Consider the following 14,541-nt stretch of genomic DNA (forward strand, 5'->3'; position numbering starts at 1 on the left):
AGAACTGGAGGTATGTTGAGGTCAGGGCATGGGCGCGCTAAGAATGGCTTATGTCAGAGGGTGGGCGAGCTCAACTCTGACAAAAGGAAATTTTGTGATACTAGAAATTGGGCACGCTCTGTGTCAATGCAAAATAAGGGCGTGCCCGCTCTGAGCTGGGCCTGTCATATGAAATTGAGAGGTACGGTGTGAAGTATATGGTGTGCCATGTATTTGTAGAGCACTAGTTTCTTAAACAAAGGTCCTCAAGGTTCCTTAATTGATAAGGAAAGAGATGGAATAAGAAAAAGGTTGCTAAAACCCAAAATAGAAATAGCTAAGAGAAACCTCAGCAGCCATTCTAAGTGGTTTTAAACATCCAATCAAAATAGCAATCTCAATGCCTTTAACCCTTGAGGTTGTGATAAGTGCTCAAAAAATGCAATTTAACCCTCCATTATGCCTCTTGTTTACCCATCTTAGTGGACTAATAGTGTTTGTATGTTATATTTTATGATTCTACAGGTGAAAGAGAGAGTTTTGTGGAATATTAGAGAAAAAGTGGTAAAACAGAGCAATTCAGAGCATTAAGGATCACATGGGAAGCCCGTGCACAATCATGGAGAAGGCCAAGGAATTGAAGCTATTAAAGATGTGACTTGGACCTATTTTAAAGCTTATTTGGAAGCCCAAGGCCAAAGTATTTGTTGCATGGACCAAATCCCGCAAAAGAGGATAGAAGGATAGAGCAAAAGAGGCAAAATAGACTTCCGCATCTAAGACGCATGGATTGTACGTCCAGACGCAATGCTCGCGTCTGAGACGCAAGGATCGTGTGTCCAGTCGCATGAAACGACATTGTAGCCACTTCCTTCTCAGTTTTGGAGACGAAGTTAGACTCTAAAAGAAGTTGATTTGTATTAGGAAACAAATAGCGGTTTGGAATGCTTCTAGAACTCATTGTAATTTGCCAATTCACTTATACTCTTGTCTCTAGAACTTAAGGCACAAAGAGATTAATAATAAAAGATTTGGTTTTAAATAGTAGTGTCTTAATAAATTAGTCATTCTAGTCTTATGTTCTTCGACTCTTCTTCTTCTCGTTCTTCGTGTTCTTCCTTCTTTATGGAAGGCTAATCTTCTACTTCAAGGGATGAGATAAAGGCAATGCTTAAGGTTTAATGATTCTTCTAGTTCATGGTGTTTTTCAATCAGGTTAGTTCTTAATGTTTTTAGTTATTAGTTCCATTGCCCATACCAGGGGATGGAAGTATAGTCAGGGAAGTATTCTTTGTGTTGCCTTAGAAGGGGTAGCTCAGGGAGTGGCTGCCTAGGGGAAGTATTCTTTGTGTTTGCCTTAAGTGGTGATTCATTGAATGGCCGCCCTATTAGGAAGTACTCCTTGATGTTGCTCTCGGAAATACATTGAATGGCAGCCCGAGATTTCATAAAAGGAAAGAGGATATTAATAAGATAAACATAGGAACAACCTTAAGTAGAGTTAATTGTTAACGATGTTTTGTCCAAGAGGGCATCGACACTCGCTCGATTGCCTAATTGTAGTCTATTTGTAAGAACAACCATGAAGCAAAATGTCATAAATCAAAAGTATTGGTGGATTCTAATCTATTGAATTCCCTCTCTTATAAATTCTCAATAGTTTAGTTAATTTAGTTTAGTTTAGCATTAGAATCTAAAATCTCTACAATCATAGTTTTTAATCCCTCAAACCCCCTTTCCAGTCCTGTCCTTCACATAACATACACTTAAAAGTGGAACGATACCCTACTCATCCTTTACTTATTGAGGGATAATTAGGTTTTGATACGCTTCTATTTGTTCAATGACCATCATCCATCTACATCATCCATATACCTCATAAACATAAAAAGAAGTAATGTCAAATGGTGTCGCTGCCGTTTTAAGTTGTTTATGTTTAACATTTTCTTTCAAGATTAGAAGTTTGGATCTTGAGGTAATTTTAGCCACATCATCCAGCCTTTTGAGAAAGAGAGAAGCTTGAAGGACATCTCGAAGATAAGATCTACCATCCAGGTTAGTTGAATCTTCATTATTTTTATTTCATTCTTAGTATAGGTGCATCGTAGTTTAGTTTTATTGCTTTCTAGTATAATTGCATTTAGGACCTTTTCAACAATTGAAGTTGTAAGCTAACACAGCGAAACATCAAACTCTAGTGTTTCTTGTCTGAATCTTGACAAAGGGACTATCGTCTATGGGTCGTGGTACTTAAGCAATCCAAGTGATTCACTATAACCCTAGAAGAGACATCTTTAGACAACATACGAGATACTAGCTACAAAGCCCAACCCAGTTGAAGGAAAGTAGTTTTACATTTTAGTATAATTTAGAATAGTTGCATATTATTCAAGCATTGTAGGATAGTTTTTCATCATTTTCGCATAGCATTTTCTAGTGTATTCCCCGTCGTCCATATCATCGTTCAGTAAGAATACAACAGTGGATAAGGTTTAACAACCGACTCATAAGAATACTAGACGAGATTGATACAATGGCCGAACGCAATGATGGAGGTGTTTTGGACACCAATAATCCTGAAGCTATCCCACCCATGCAAGCACAATGAGAGGGAAGAAATTTGAGTGATTTCTATTCACCAATCATTGGAGACCGACCGAAAGCGTATTGTTTTCGAGGAGGCGAAGCTAACCAGTTTGAACTTAGAGCATCAGTAATCTCTATGCTTCCAAAGTTCAATGGTTCAGACAATGTTCAGCTTTATGTCCACATAAACAAATTTCTATTTGTCTCCATAACTTTCAAGAACCAGAATATCAGGGATGAGAGTATCAAGTTAATTATTTTTCCACTCTCACTCGAAGGTAAAGCATCCGAATGGTTAACTGCACAACCGATCAATTCAATAAAAAAACTGGGAGAAATTGAGAACAAAAATTATGAACAAGTTCTACCCACCCCAGACAACGACGATGCCATGTAGCAAGCCATCAGCAATTTCAAAGTGAAGGTGACTAAAGAATATCATCAAAGCTGGGTGAAATTCAATAATCTGCTAGTTTCATGTCCACATCATGGTTATAAAAATAGCTACACCACATTAGCAGTATGCTCATTTATAAACCATATTCTTACAACCTTGCAATATTAACTTCCAAAAACATGTGGATAGGGTAAATACAATGCTAAACAAATAATGCCACCCCAAAACAAGTCGGAAATGTGGGATTCATGAAAAATAGATAGCATGCTTGGACAAAAATTAAACTAACTTGAAATTCAAATAACAACCAAATACATAATCCAATATTAACTAATTAACTAAAAAACTCGGAATAAAAATTCTACTAAAATAGGGAAACATTCTTAAACATAATATAACGAAACTAGCCACGAGATGAGGAAGGGCCAGAGCTATCCGTCCTGTGTTGATGATGCTCACACCTTCCAGAGTCCACAGAAGAAGAACCATCATGAGGTGGCAGGCGTCGTAGGACTTCTTTTAGAAACGCGCTCTGCTGCTCCATTAAGATATCCATGGCTTCCCAACTCTCCTGGTGAGTCTGAGCGAGACTCTCCATGTTAGCTTGGAGATCCTGGTGACTATGACCTAGCAACTGAATATTCTTCTGAAGGTTCTCGTGGTTACGTTGAAGGTGACTTTGCTTAGTCTGGATAGCCTCACAGAGGTCACTAAGAGAACGTTGGCATATACGAATCGTCTCATACTGGTTATGGAGAGTTCCAGGCCATGATAAAGTAATGAGACACAGGCTACATCTATAGTAGCCCTTTCCAAAGCTCCTATATTAAAACAGGTTGTATCTTCCTCCTCTTCCTCATCCAATTCCATCTCAGCAACTAAAACCTCATGCAAATTCCACTCCTTCTGAATACACTCCCTATAAATACGTGCATTCTCATACACCTTCAACTTTACCTTACTTGACTCCGGAACACATCCCCAAAAAAACATAATCTTCGTAATCAATGTAGGGAAAGCTATGGTAGTTTCATCAACTGCTATAATCTCATGTATTATTAACTCAAGGATGCAAAACTCATACCTCCTGTTCTAAAGGATCTAGAGAATGTGTAGAAAACTTGCATTGATGTAACTAGCTTTCATGGTGGCAATCACATTCTTACCAACCCACTAAGCCACAGCTTGTTGGTTTTTTCTCAGAGACGTCTGACGAATGCAATGCAAGCCAGGATTGTAACGTCCTTCTAACACTGTCTCCACCATCAACGTACCAATTCCACCAAGCTGAGATTCATGTGTGGTGACTATGATATCTCTTTGCTCAATGCTAGTAACCTCAGCCAACACTATTGTAGTCAACTCTTTTCGACTACCATTCACCTCCACAAAAATCCAATGACCATTAATCACCCTCTTCTTGTAAAAAGAGAACACCAAATCCGGGTAATAAAAATAATCCATAGAATACCATAACCCTTCCTACTTCCTAATACGCATTTTTGTATCGTAGAAGGGTGCAAACTGTTGAGCAGTAAAAATTTGCTCAGGAAGAATTTTAGGGATTTTAGGAGTCATTGAGACTAGGATTTGAAATTTGTGGTGAAAGTAAGGTGTGGGTGATAGGGTTATATACTGAAATCATTACTTTTGTAATAACTCTAATTCTTTATATTTTGAATGAGAATCATATGGGCAAATGTTATGCGTATTATATATGCTATTAGTTATATGCATGCGTCTAATACTTTATATTGTAGATGATATGGTGTGTGGTGACACACAGACGATCATATCATCAGTACCTTATAAAATATAAGTAAACGTTCACAACCTAGATGGATTTGGACAAACCATTGGTACGGTTGTCGTATAATCTAGTATTAGTCTATCTTGACTACATGATTACACTAGTAAACTTTGTGTGTATTGAACAAGACCAAGTGAGGTTGTTTCTCTTTATACGACAATATAAGAGAACAAACACCTATACTATTATGGATGCTTGTCCTCTTATTCCGGATATAATAACGGGCACTTACATGCATTGTACATTGCTTTAAATCATCAATAAGTGAGATTCATTTGTGAATCAACAAACTCGATGGATTGGGTAATGACATTGTATGTAAGGTGTGATGTTGATTATAGAAGGAATCTGTGACCCGCAGGAAGTCGGGTTGATGATGTCCACTTGAGGAGCTTATAAGGATTGTCTTGTAAACCCTGCAGGTGGATTTAATCTGACATGACAATGAGGTTGAGTGATACTACTCAAGGACATAAGAAGTTAATTAATGTAGTTGTCAGTAATTTGACTTAATAAACGGGCATTTGATATCTTAAACACGGGGAGATCAACAAGCATATAATATGGAGCCCATAAACGTAATACATAGTTTGGGCTTAGGGCGGTAGTGCAACAATGGCCTTTAGTAGAATAAGCTATTTGTTGACGGACTTGGGCCGTGTTCTGGGCGAACATGGTAAGCCCAAGCTCGTTAGGAGGCCCAACCCTAAATTCTCCTCATGGTCCTTGTTGTAGCCTATAAAAATAAACTCTTCTTTCTCTAGCCGAAATACTCAAGAATTGTTCAAGAAAAGTGAGATCCAAAATTCCAACTTTGTGAGTAAGAGAGGAAAGGGATGGAAGATCCTTGCCCACACAACGTCCATTCTAAGGATAGGAATACAACAGAAGATCAAGAGGTTGCTCATTCATAGAGCTTGGATTCTCACAGTTATCAGAGATGATCTAAGAGGTATGTTTCTAAACCAAATCGTGAGAAACCTTTATTCCGCTGCGCATGGGTTTTCGCGGTTTGTAGTAAATCATTACATGAAACCATAACGGTTCCAACAATAGGATATTGAACCAATCACTCAGTTTAAACTAGAACTGGGGTTGTGTGGAGGTTAGGGCACGGGAGCGCTCAAGTTGGTCGGGCCTAAAGGGCGTGCGGGCTCAAAGTTTTTCTTTGGTCAGGCGGTGTTCTGTAATGGAAGCGAGGAAGAGAAGAAGAAAAATCACGTGGGGTTTTTTTTTAATTATTTTAAAAGGGAGTCACGTGCGGGGCATGTGACTCCGTAGGGTTTTAAAATTTTGGGCCTAAGCCCAAAACAAATATGTAATACCCATCCTGTGACAAACCTCGTATAACTTAAAACTAAAATTCTCGATTTGTTAACGGTCAGATTTTTGCGAATGAGCTATGAAAATGATCAGTAGAGAAATTACAATCTAATAATCTATAAAAAAAACTCAAATCTAGCCATGGTTGACACATAAGAAGATGGAAAATGCCTCAAAACGCGTGAGTGCCATAAGTTATGTGATCAAAAGAAATCTAAATTCATAGATAGTGTCAACCCAAATCAAAGTACGACTAAACGCCATAAACAACAAGAATAAGAAGTTGAGCGATCAAAAAATGGAAAGACCTAACACCCCACCCTCAAACAAAATTTTGAAAATAGGGTTTAGAAAATTTGGTTAAAAACGTGGGTCTTTTAAAGTTAGATTCTCGAGACTTATTAGATTACTATTTATAGGGTATTAATATTTTGTACTTTTTATGCATAAGATTTAATATAAAAGAAAACAATAAAGTAATAAAGTAGAAAATCCCTCCATAGAGAAACATGACTAAAAAACGAGAAAACATGCAAGAGTGGAAAGCGTGAATTACGTTAAACATATACTTAGGATCCGATACTTATAGCCACACACTCCAAAGGGAGGGCCCGATTATCTTAATGGTTCACTTACCAATATATGACAATGAAAGGAAGTACACCGAACATCAAAGGTCAGTCCTCATAGACAAGGTCCTGTAAAAAGACATTCTCCACATCTGGGGATATTAACTTGTGAAAATATTTTAACCGATGGCCATTAACTTGAAATGTACTATTGTTCTTTGGATTTACCAAGGTGATTGCCCCGTAAAAGGTGACTTCAATAACCAGAAAAGGACCAGACGAATGGGTTTTTAATTTCCCTAGGAAAATATACAAACGTGAATTGTAAAGCAAAACCTTTTGACCAACTACAAACTCTTAACACAAAATTTGTTTATCATGAACACGTTTCCTGATAACTTTATGATCCTTCGCGAGATCCTAAGAATCGCTACGGATTTCTTCAAGCTTATTTAATTGCAATTTGCGCTTGACACCCGCCTCATCAATATTGAAGTTCAAGCTTTTTATAGCCCACGTAGCATGGTGCTCCAATTCAACGGGCAAGTGACAAGGTTTTCCAAACACAAGTCTAAAGGAGACATTCCTATAGGAGTTTTAAAAGTTCTCCGATACGCCCATAAGGCATCTGTTAGACGCTTAGACAAATCTTTCCGATCAGGATTGACAGTTATTTCTAATATTTTTTTAATTTCCCTATTAGAGACTTCTACTTGGCCACTAGTTTGTCGATGATAAGGAGTTGCCACTTTATAGGCAACTCCGTACTTCTTAACTAAAGAAGCAACAACTCTATTGCAAAAATGCATTCTACCATCATTGATGATGGCTTTAGGAATGCCAAAACGATAGAAAATGTATTCCTTAACAAAAAACACAATTGTCTTATGGTCATTGTAACGGAAAGCATGTAGGAACAGTTATGGTTTTATGTAATAAAGGGTTCTCACGATTTGGTTTAGAATCATACCTTTGATCAGCTGTGATTTCTCTGAGAATCCACATCAGCAACCTCTTGATCTTCTATTGTATTTCTATCCTTAGAATGGACGTTGTGTGGGCAACGATATACCAACCCTTTCTCTATCTCTTTGACTCTCATTTTCAATCACTGAAATTAATTAATTTTGGCCAAGAAGAAAGGTTTCTTTATATAGGCTACAACAGGGACCATGAGAAGAAATTAGGGCTAGGTCTCCTGACGGGCTTGGGCTTCCCATGTTTCCCCAGAACACACGGCCCAAATCCGTTAACAAAAGCTTATTCCACTAAAGGCCATTGTTGCACTACCGCCCTAATCCCAAATTACGTGTATTACATTTATGGGCTCCATATTATATGCTTGTTGATCTCCCCATGTTTAAGATATCGAATGCCTGTTTATTAAGTCAAGTTACTGACAACTACATTAATCAACTTCTTATGTCCTTGAGTAGTACCACTCAACCTCATTGTCATGTCGGATTAAATCTACCTACAGGGTTTACATGACAATCCTTATGAGCTCCTCAAGGGGACATCATCAACTCGACAGCCTGCGGGTCACAAGTTCCTTCTATAATCAACAACATACCTTACATACGATGTCATTACCCAATCCATCGAGTTTGTTGATTCACAAATGAATCTCACTCATTGATGATTTAAAGCAATATACAATCCACGTAAGTGCCCATTATTATATCCGGATTAAGAGGACAAGCATCCATAATAACAGAGGTGTTTGTTCTCTTATAGAGTTAATATAAAGAGAAACAACCTCACTTGGTCCTGTTCAATGTACACAAAGTGTACTAGTGTAATCTTGTAGTCAAGATAGACTAATACCAGATTATACTACAACCGTACCAATGGTTTGTCCAAATCCATCTAGGTTGTGAACGTTTACTTATACTTTATAAGGTATTAATGATATGATCTTCTCTGTGTCATCACACACCATATCATCTACGACATGAAGTATTAGACGCATACATATAAAATATATAATATGCATAACATTTGCCCATAAGATTCTCATTCAAAAAATAAAGAATTAGAGTTATTACAAAAGTAATACTTTTAGTATGTAACCCTATCAAAGCCATGGACTTTATCCATTTGGAAACGTAGTCCACGACAACAAGAATATAAATAAAATCGTGGGAAATAGGAAAAGGAACCATGAAATCAATGCCCCATACATCAAAAATTTCCACTACCATAATGGATTTAAAGGCATCATATTTCGTCTAGTGATACACCCAAGTTGTTGGCAACGAACACACGTCTTGCAATGAACTTGGGCATCTTTAAAAATGGTAGGCCAATAAAAACCACATTGTAGAACCTTAGCTGCCGTTTTCATACCACTAAAATGGTCACCACACTCTTTGTCATGGCAAAAAGATAGAACCTCATTATATTCCCACTGGGGAATACAACGATGAATAATTTGATCCGCACAATACTTAAAAAGGTAGGGCTCATCCCAGTAGTATAGCTTAACTCTGGCAAAAAATTTCTTACATTCGGTTTTTGAACAAACATTAGGAATAATATCAGAAGCTAAAAAATTCACAATGTCAGCATACCAAGGTGCAGAAAAAATATAATAAAGATGTTGATAAGGAAAAGACTTAGGTATGGACTCAGAATCACTATCACTGTCATTAGTTAGTCTAGATAAGTGATCAACAACTATATTTTAGACCCCTCGTTTATCCTTAATTTCTAAGGTAAACTCTTTTAGCAGAAGGATCTATCGGATCAATCTCTGCATGGTCAATTTTAATATGGTTATATACCAAAAGCATTACTTTTGTATTAACTATAATTCTTTATATTTTGAATGAGAATCATATGGGCAAATGTTATGCATATTATATATGTTATTAGTTATATGCATGCATATAATACTTTATGTTGTAGATAATATGGTGTGTCGTGACACACAGAAGATCATATCATCAGTACCTTATAAAGTATAAGTAAACGTTCACAACCTAGATGGATTTGGACAAACCATTAGTACGGTTGTAGTATAATCTGGTATTAGTCTATCTTGACTACAGGATTACACTAGTACACCTTGTGTGTATTGAACAGGACCAAGTGAGGTTATTTCTCTTTGTACTGACTATATAAGAGAACAAACACCTCCGTTATTATGGATTATTGTCCTCTTAATCCGGATATAATAACGGGCACTTACGTGCATTGTACATTGCTTTAAATCATCAATGAGTGAGATTCATTTGTGAATCAACAAACTCGATGGATTGGGTGATAACATTGTATGTAAGGTGTGTTGTTGATTATAGAAGGAATCCGTGACCCGCAGGAAGTCGGGTTGATGATGTCCCCTTAAGGAGCTCATAAGGATTGTCATGTAAACCCAGCAGGTGGATTTAATCCGACATGACAATGAGGTTGAGTGGTACTACTCAAGGACATAAGAAGTTGATTAATGTAGTTGTCAGTAACTTGACTTAATCAATGGGCATTCGACATCTTAAACACGGGGATATCAACGAGCATATAATATGGAGCCCATACACGTAATTTGGGATTAGGGCGGTAGTGCAACAATGGCCTTTAGTGGAAGAAGCCATTTGTTGACGGACTTGGGTCGATTCTTCTAGGCGAACATGGGAAGCCCAAGCCCGTCAGGAGACCTAACCCTAATTTCTCCTCATGGTCCCTGTTGTAGCCTATATAAAGGAACCCCTCTTTCCTGGCCAAACTACTGATTGATTGCTCAAGAAAAGTGAGTTCCAAATTTGGTTCCAACTTTGTGAGTAAGAGATCCCAAGAAAGAAAGAAAGGGCTGAAAGATCATTGTCGTCGTTCTTAGGATAGGAATACAACAGAAGATCAAGAGGTTGCTGATTCATAGAGCTTGGATTCTTAGAGTTATCACAGCTGATCAAAGGTATGATTCTAAACCAAATCATGAGAACCCTTTATTCTGCTGCGCATGGGTTTTCACGGTTTGGAGTAAATCATTACATGAAACAATAACGGTTCCTACAAATGTATACTAAGGTCTTTGAACTAACCAAATAAGGACGGAACTTATCTAAAGCATAAACCACAGCTAAAAATTCCTTTTCCATAGTAGTATAATTTCTTTGAGCATTATTTAAAGTCTTACTAGCATAATAAATAATAGAGGACTTATCATCTAGTTTCTGGCCTAACATAGCACCAACAGTATAATTGCTAGCGTCACACATAAGTTCAAAAGGTTTATACCAATCGTGAGGCTGTATAATCGGTGAAGATGTTAAAATGGCTTTTAATGTTTTAAAAACCTTTTTGCAGTCATAATTGAAATCAAAGATGGAATCTTTTAAAAATAGATTAGTTAAAGGCCTAGCTAATTTTGAAAAATCCTTGATAAAATGCCTATAAAAACCTGTATGGCCTAAAAAGGCTCTAATGTCATAGATAGTCTGAGGTATAGGTAGAGACGCTATTTTATCTAATTTGGTCTTATCTACTTCTATGCCGTCACTAGATACAATATGACCTAGCTCTATTCCTCTTTTTACCATAAAATGACATTTTCCCCAATTTAAAACCAGATTCTTTTCCTCACACCGTGTCAACACCTTGAAAAGGTTAGACAGGCAATCACTAAAAGAGTCTCCATAGATAGAAAAATCATCTATGAAAACTTCGATGAAGTGCTCTACCATGTCACTAAAGATATGAAACATACACCGCTGGAAAGTACCATAAGCTTTACAAAGGTCGAAAGGCATTAGTTTATAGGCATACGTTCTGAAAAGACATATGAAGGTAGTCTTGTCTTGGTCGTCAGGATCGATAATGATCTAAAAATAGCCAGAGTAGCCATCTAAAATACAGTAATAAGCATGACCAACTAGACATTCAAGCATCTGATCTATAAAAGGTAAAGGAAAGTGATCCTTTCATGTCATGGCATTTAAGCATTGGTAGTCAATACAAATCCTCCATTTTATAGGAACTCGTGTGGAAACATATTCACCAGAAGTATTACGCACAATGGTAACCCCTAATTTCTTAGAAACTACGTGAATAGAGGTTACCATTCACTATCAGAGATGGGATATATGATATCTGCATCTAGCAACCGTAAGACTTCTTCCCTGACCATGTCTTTCATGGCAGGGTTCAAGCGACACTGAGGTTGTTATGAAGTCTTCGCATTATCCTCCAAATGTATGCGATGTGTGCATACACTAGGATCAATCCCCTTAATGTCGCCTAGGGACCAACCAATCGCAGAACGATGTTCCCTAATCACCCTAATCAAATGTGCCTCTTCATCAGCAAATAACTAAGAAGATATGATCGCCGGATAACTACCATCCAGATCAAGCTGGATATATTTCAACTCAGCAGGAAAAGGTTTAAGCACAGGGGGTGGGAGGAATGGGTAGAAAGGCTTCTAGAAGGTCTTCCTCTTGAGTAGTAAAAACTTGTTTAGGTCAAAGGTCTTCAAACTCGGTAGATGGAGCTACAGAAGGATCTAAGATAGGAGTAGACTCGAAAAGGGCGTTGACTTCCTCTACGAAAGAGTTATAGTCAAAGTCAAAACTTCCGAAGGAAAGGAATTGATGCATCTGATTCTCTGGAAATGTGTTATTGAAATAATCTTGAGCTAAACTCTCGATCATGCTAACTTCTCCATCGATAGTCGTATCGGGTAACTGTTGTATCATTTTGAAAACATCCACCTCAATAGAAAGGTGTCCAAAGGACATGGACATCGGACCATTGCGGTAGTTTATGAGCGCGTTGGCAGTTGCTAAGAAAGGATGCCCTAAAATGATAGGAACAAACTCGTTAGTGACTTCTGTGTCGAGGATAACGAAATTAGCTGGATAGTAAAAATCTTGAACTTTATCAAGCCTGTTTTCAACAACACCCTTAGGATACTTAATAGAATGGTCAGCTAACTGCAACGTCATTTTAGTTGGTTGCATCTCTTGTAGACCTATTTGTTTATATAGATAATAAGGGAGTAAGTTAACACTCGCTCCCAGGTCTAATAGAGCAGTTGTCGTGTGGATATCCCCTAAGGTGCATTGTACAGTAGGATGACCAAGGTCCTTGTACTTAATGATTCCATTATATTTAGATAGAGTGGGAAACTATTCAATTAAAAATGCGTCTTTTAGAATGTTTGTTTTCCGCCTAGTAGTGCACAACTCTTTCAGGAACTTAGCATGTTGTGGTGATTTTTTAATAGCTTCAAGAAAAGGTAGGTTTATCATTAGATTTTTAAAAAATTCCCTAATCTTATCAAACTTTGTATCCATGTTTAACATGGCTAGTCTCTGAGAAAACGGTGGTTTCTCTCTATATTTAGCATATGGGTCAATAGGAGTTTTAACCTTGGCCACTTTTTTCTTGGGTTCTGGTTTAACTAGTACCTTTACAGGGGTAGGATCTTCAGTTTCTATATCAGTATCTAGTAAATTTTCATTTTCAATGACCACTGGTGGTGTATCAATGGGCATAGTTACGGTGTTATCAACCACTATGCCAAAATGGAGTGTGGTGATGGCATTTAACTCACCTACATTTAAATTTCCGTTACTAGTGTTACCGGTTACTTCAAAGGCTGTGTTTGGTGTTTTAGGATTAGGTATAGCTTGACCTGGAAACACACCTTTTGGTTAGGCTTTCTCTTGGGTTAACTGTTGTATGGATTGTTGAATGGATTTTAGAATATGTTGTTGAGCTTGCATGTAGGCATCGAAACGATCCGGTTGTGAAGGTGTAGTGGCCACAGGTGGTGTGACAGGAACTATCGCATGTTAATTATTAACGGGTGGGTTGTGATAGTTGTTATTAACTGGGATGATACCTCTATTATTATTATAATTATTATTATAATTACCTAGTCCTTGTCCTTGTCTTGGTGGAGCTGGGTTATTGTTGTTTGCTGGCCTAACATTTTAATTATTAAACCCCAGAGGTGTAACTGGTTGATTATTTCGCTAGCTTAAGTTGGGTCTCCAAGGTGCATTAGGAATAGGAATGCTATTTATGGAGCAAACATTGTCCGGCTGTGTGGGTGGTTGTTCATTGACGAGAGGACAATAGGGGTCAGTATGCTCAAGACTAAAAAAGAAATTACATGGAAGAGAGTTGATGTTAATGATAGGAGTAGGCTTATGTTGAATAGAAATGGCTTCTACCTTTTTTGTGAAAGATTCAATTAGAGTTCTAAGCTCGGGATCAGTTTTAACCTCAAACATACTGGCAGCCTTGGCTGTGGAAGAAGAAGTAGCGGAACGGGGGATGTTGTTTACCCCCCCCCCCCCCCAATTATTATTACACTTAGATTGATCTTCTAGAAACCTATAAGCCTCTGAGGCTCCTTTACGAAGGAAACAACCCCAATTCTTTATATCAAGAACCTCCTTATGATGATGTGAAAGCCCCTTGAACAATGCACGAACAAGCGTGTCTTTCGCAAGGTTATGATGTGGACACTCTATAAGAAGATTAGTATACAAGTTCCAGGCCTCTGAAAAGGATTCATAAGGGTTCTGGCGGAAGAAATGAATCTTTTGAATCATTTCATCTGTCTTCAACGGTGGGTAAAACTGTTCCATAAACAATTGAATGAGTTTGGCCCATGAGTCCACAGAATTAAGTGTTTCGGCAGTTAACCAAGACACCGCCTTATTGGCTAGGGTGAAAGAAAACACCCTCAGTTTCATTTGTTCAGAACCTACGCTAGGATGATAGAATGTAGTGAGAACTTGTTTTATCCTACACATATGCTAATAAAGCTTTTCGTGGTATTTACCATGAAAAATAGGTACCAAATTAAAAATATTCGGGGGAATTCGAAAATCCCTCATTGGGTCTGCAAGAATGATGCAAGACTT

Source organism: Coptis chinensis, chromosome 4 (assembly GCF_015680905.1).
Source record: "Coptis chinensis isolate HL-2020 chromosome 4, ASM1568090v1, whole genome shotgun sequence".
In the NCBI taxonomy this organism is placed as follows: domain Eukaryota; kingdom Viridiplantae; phylum Streptophyta; class Magnoliopsida; order Ranunculales; family Ranunculaceae; genus Coptis; species Coptis chinensis.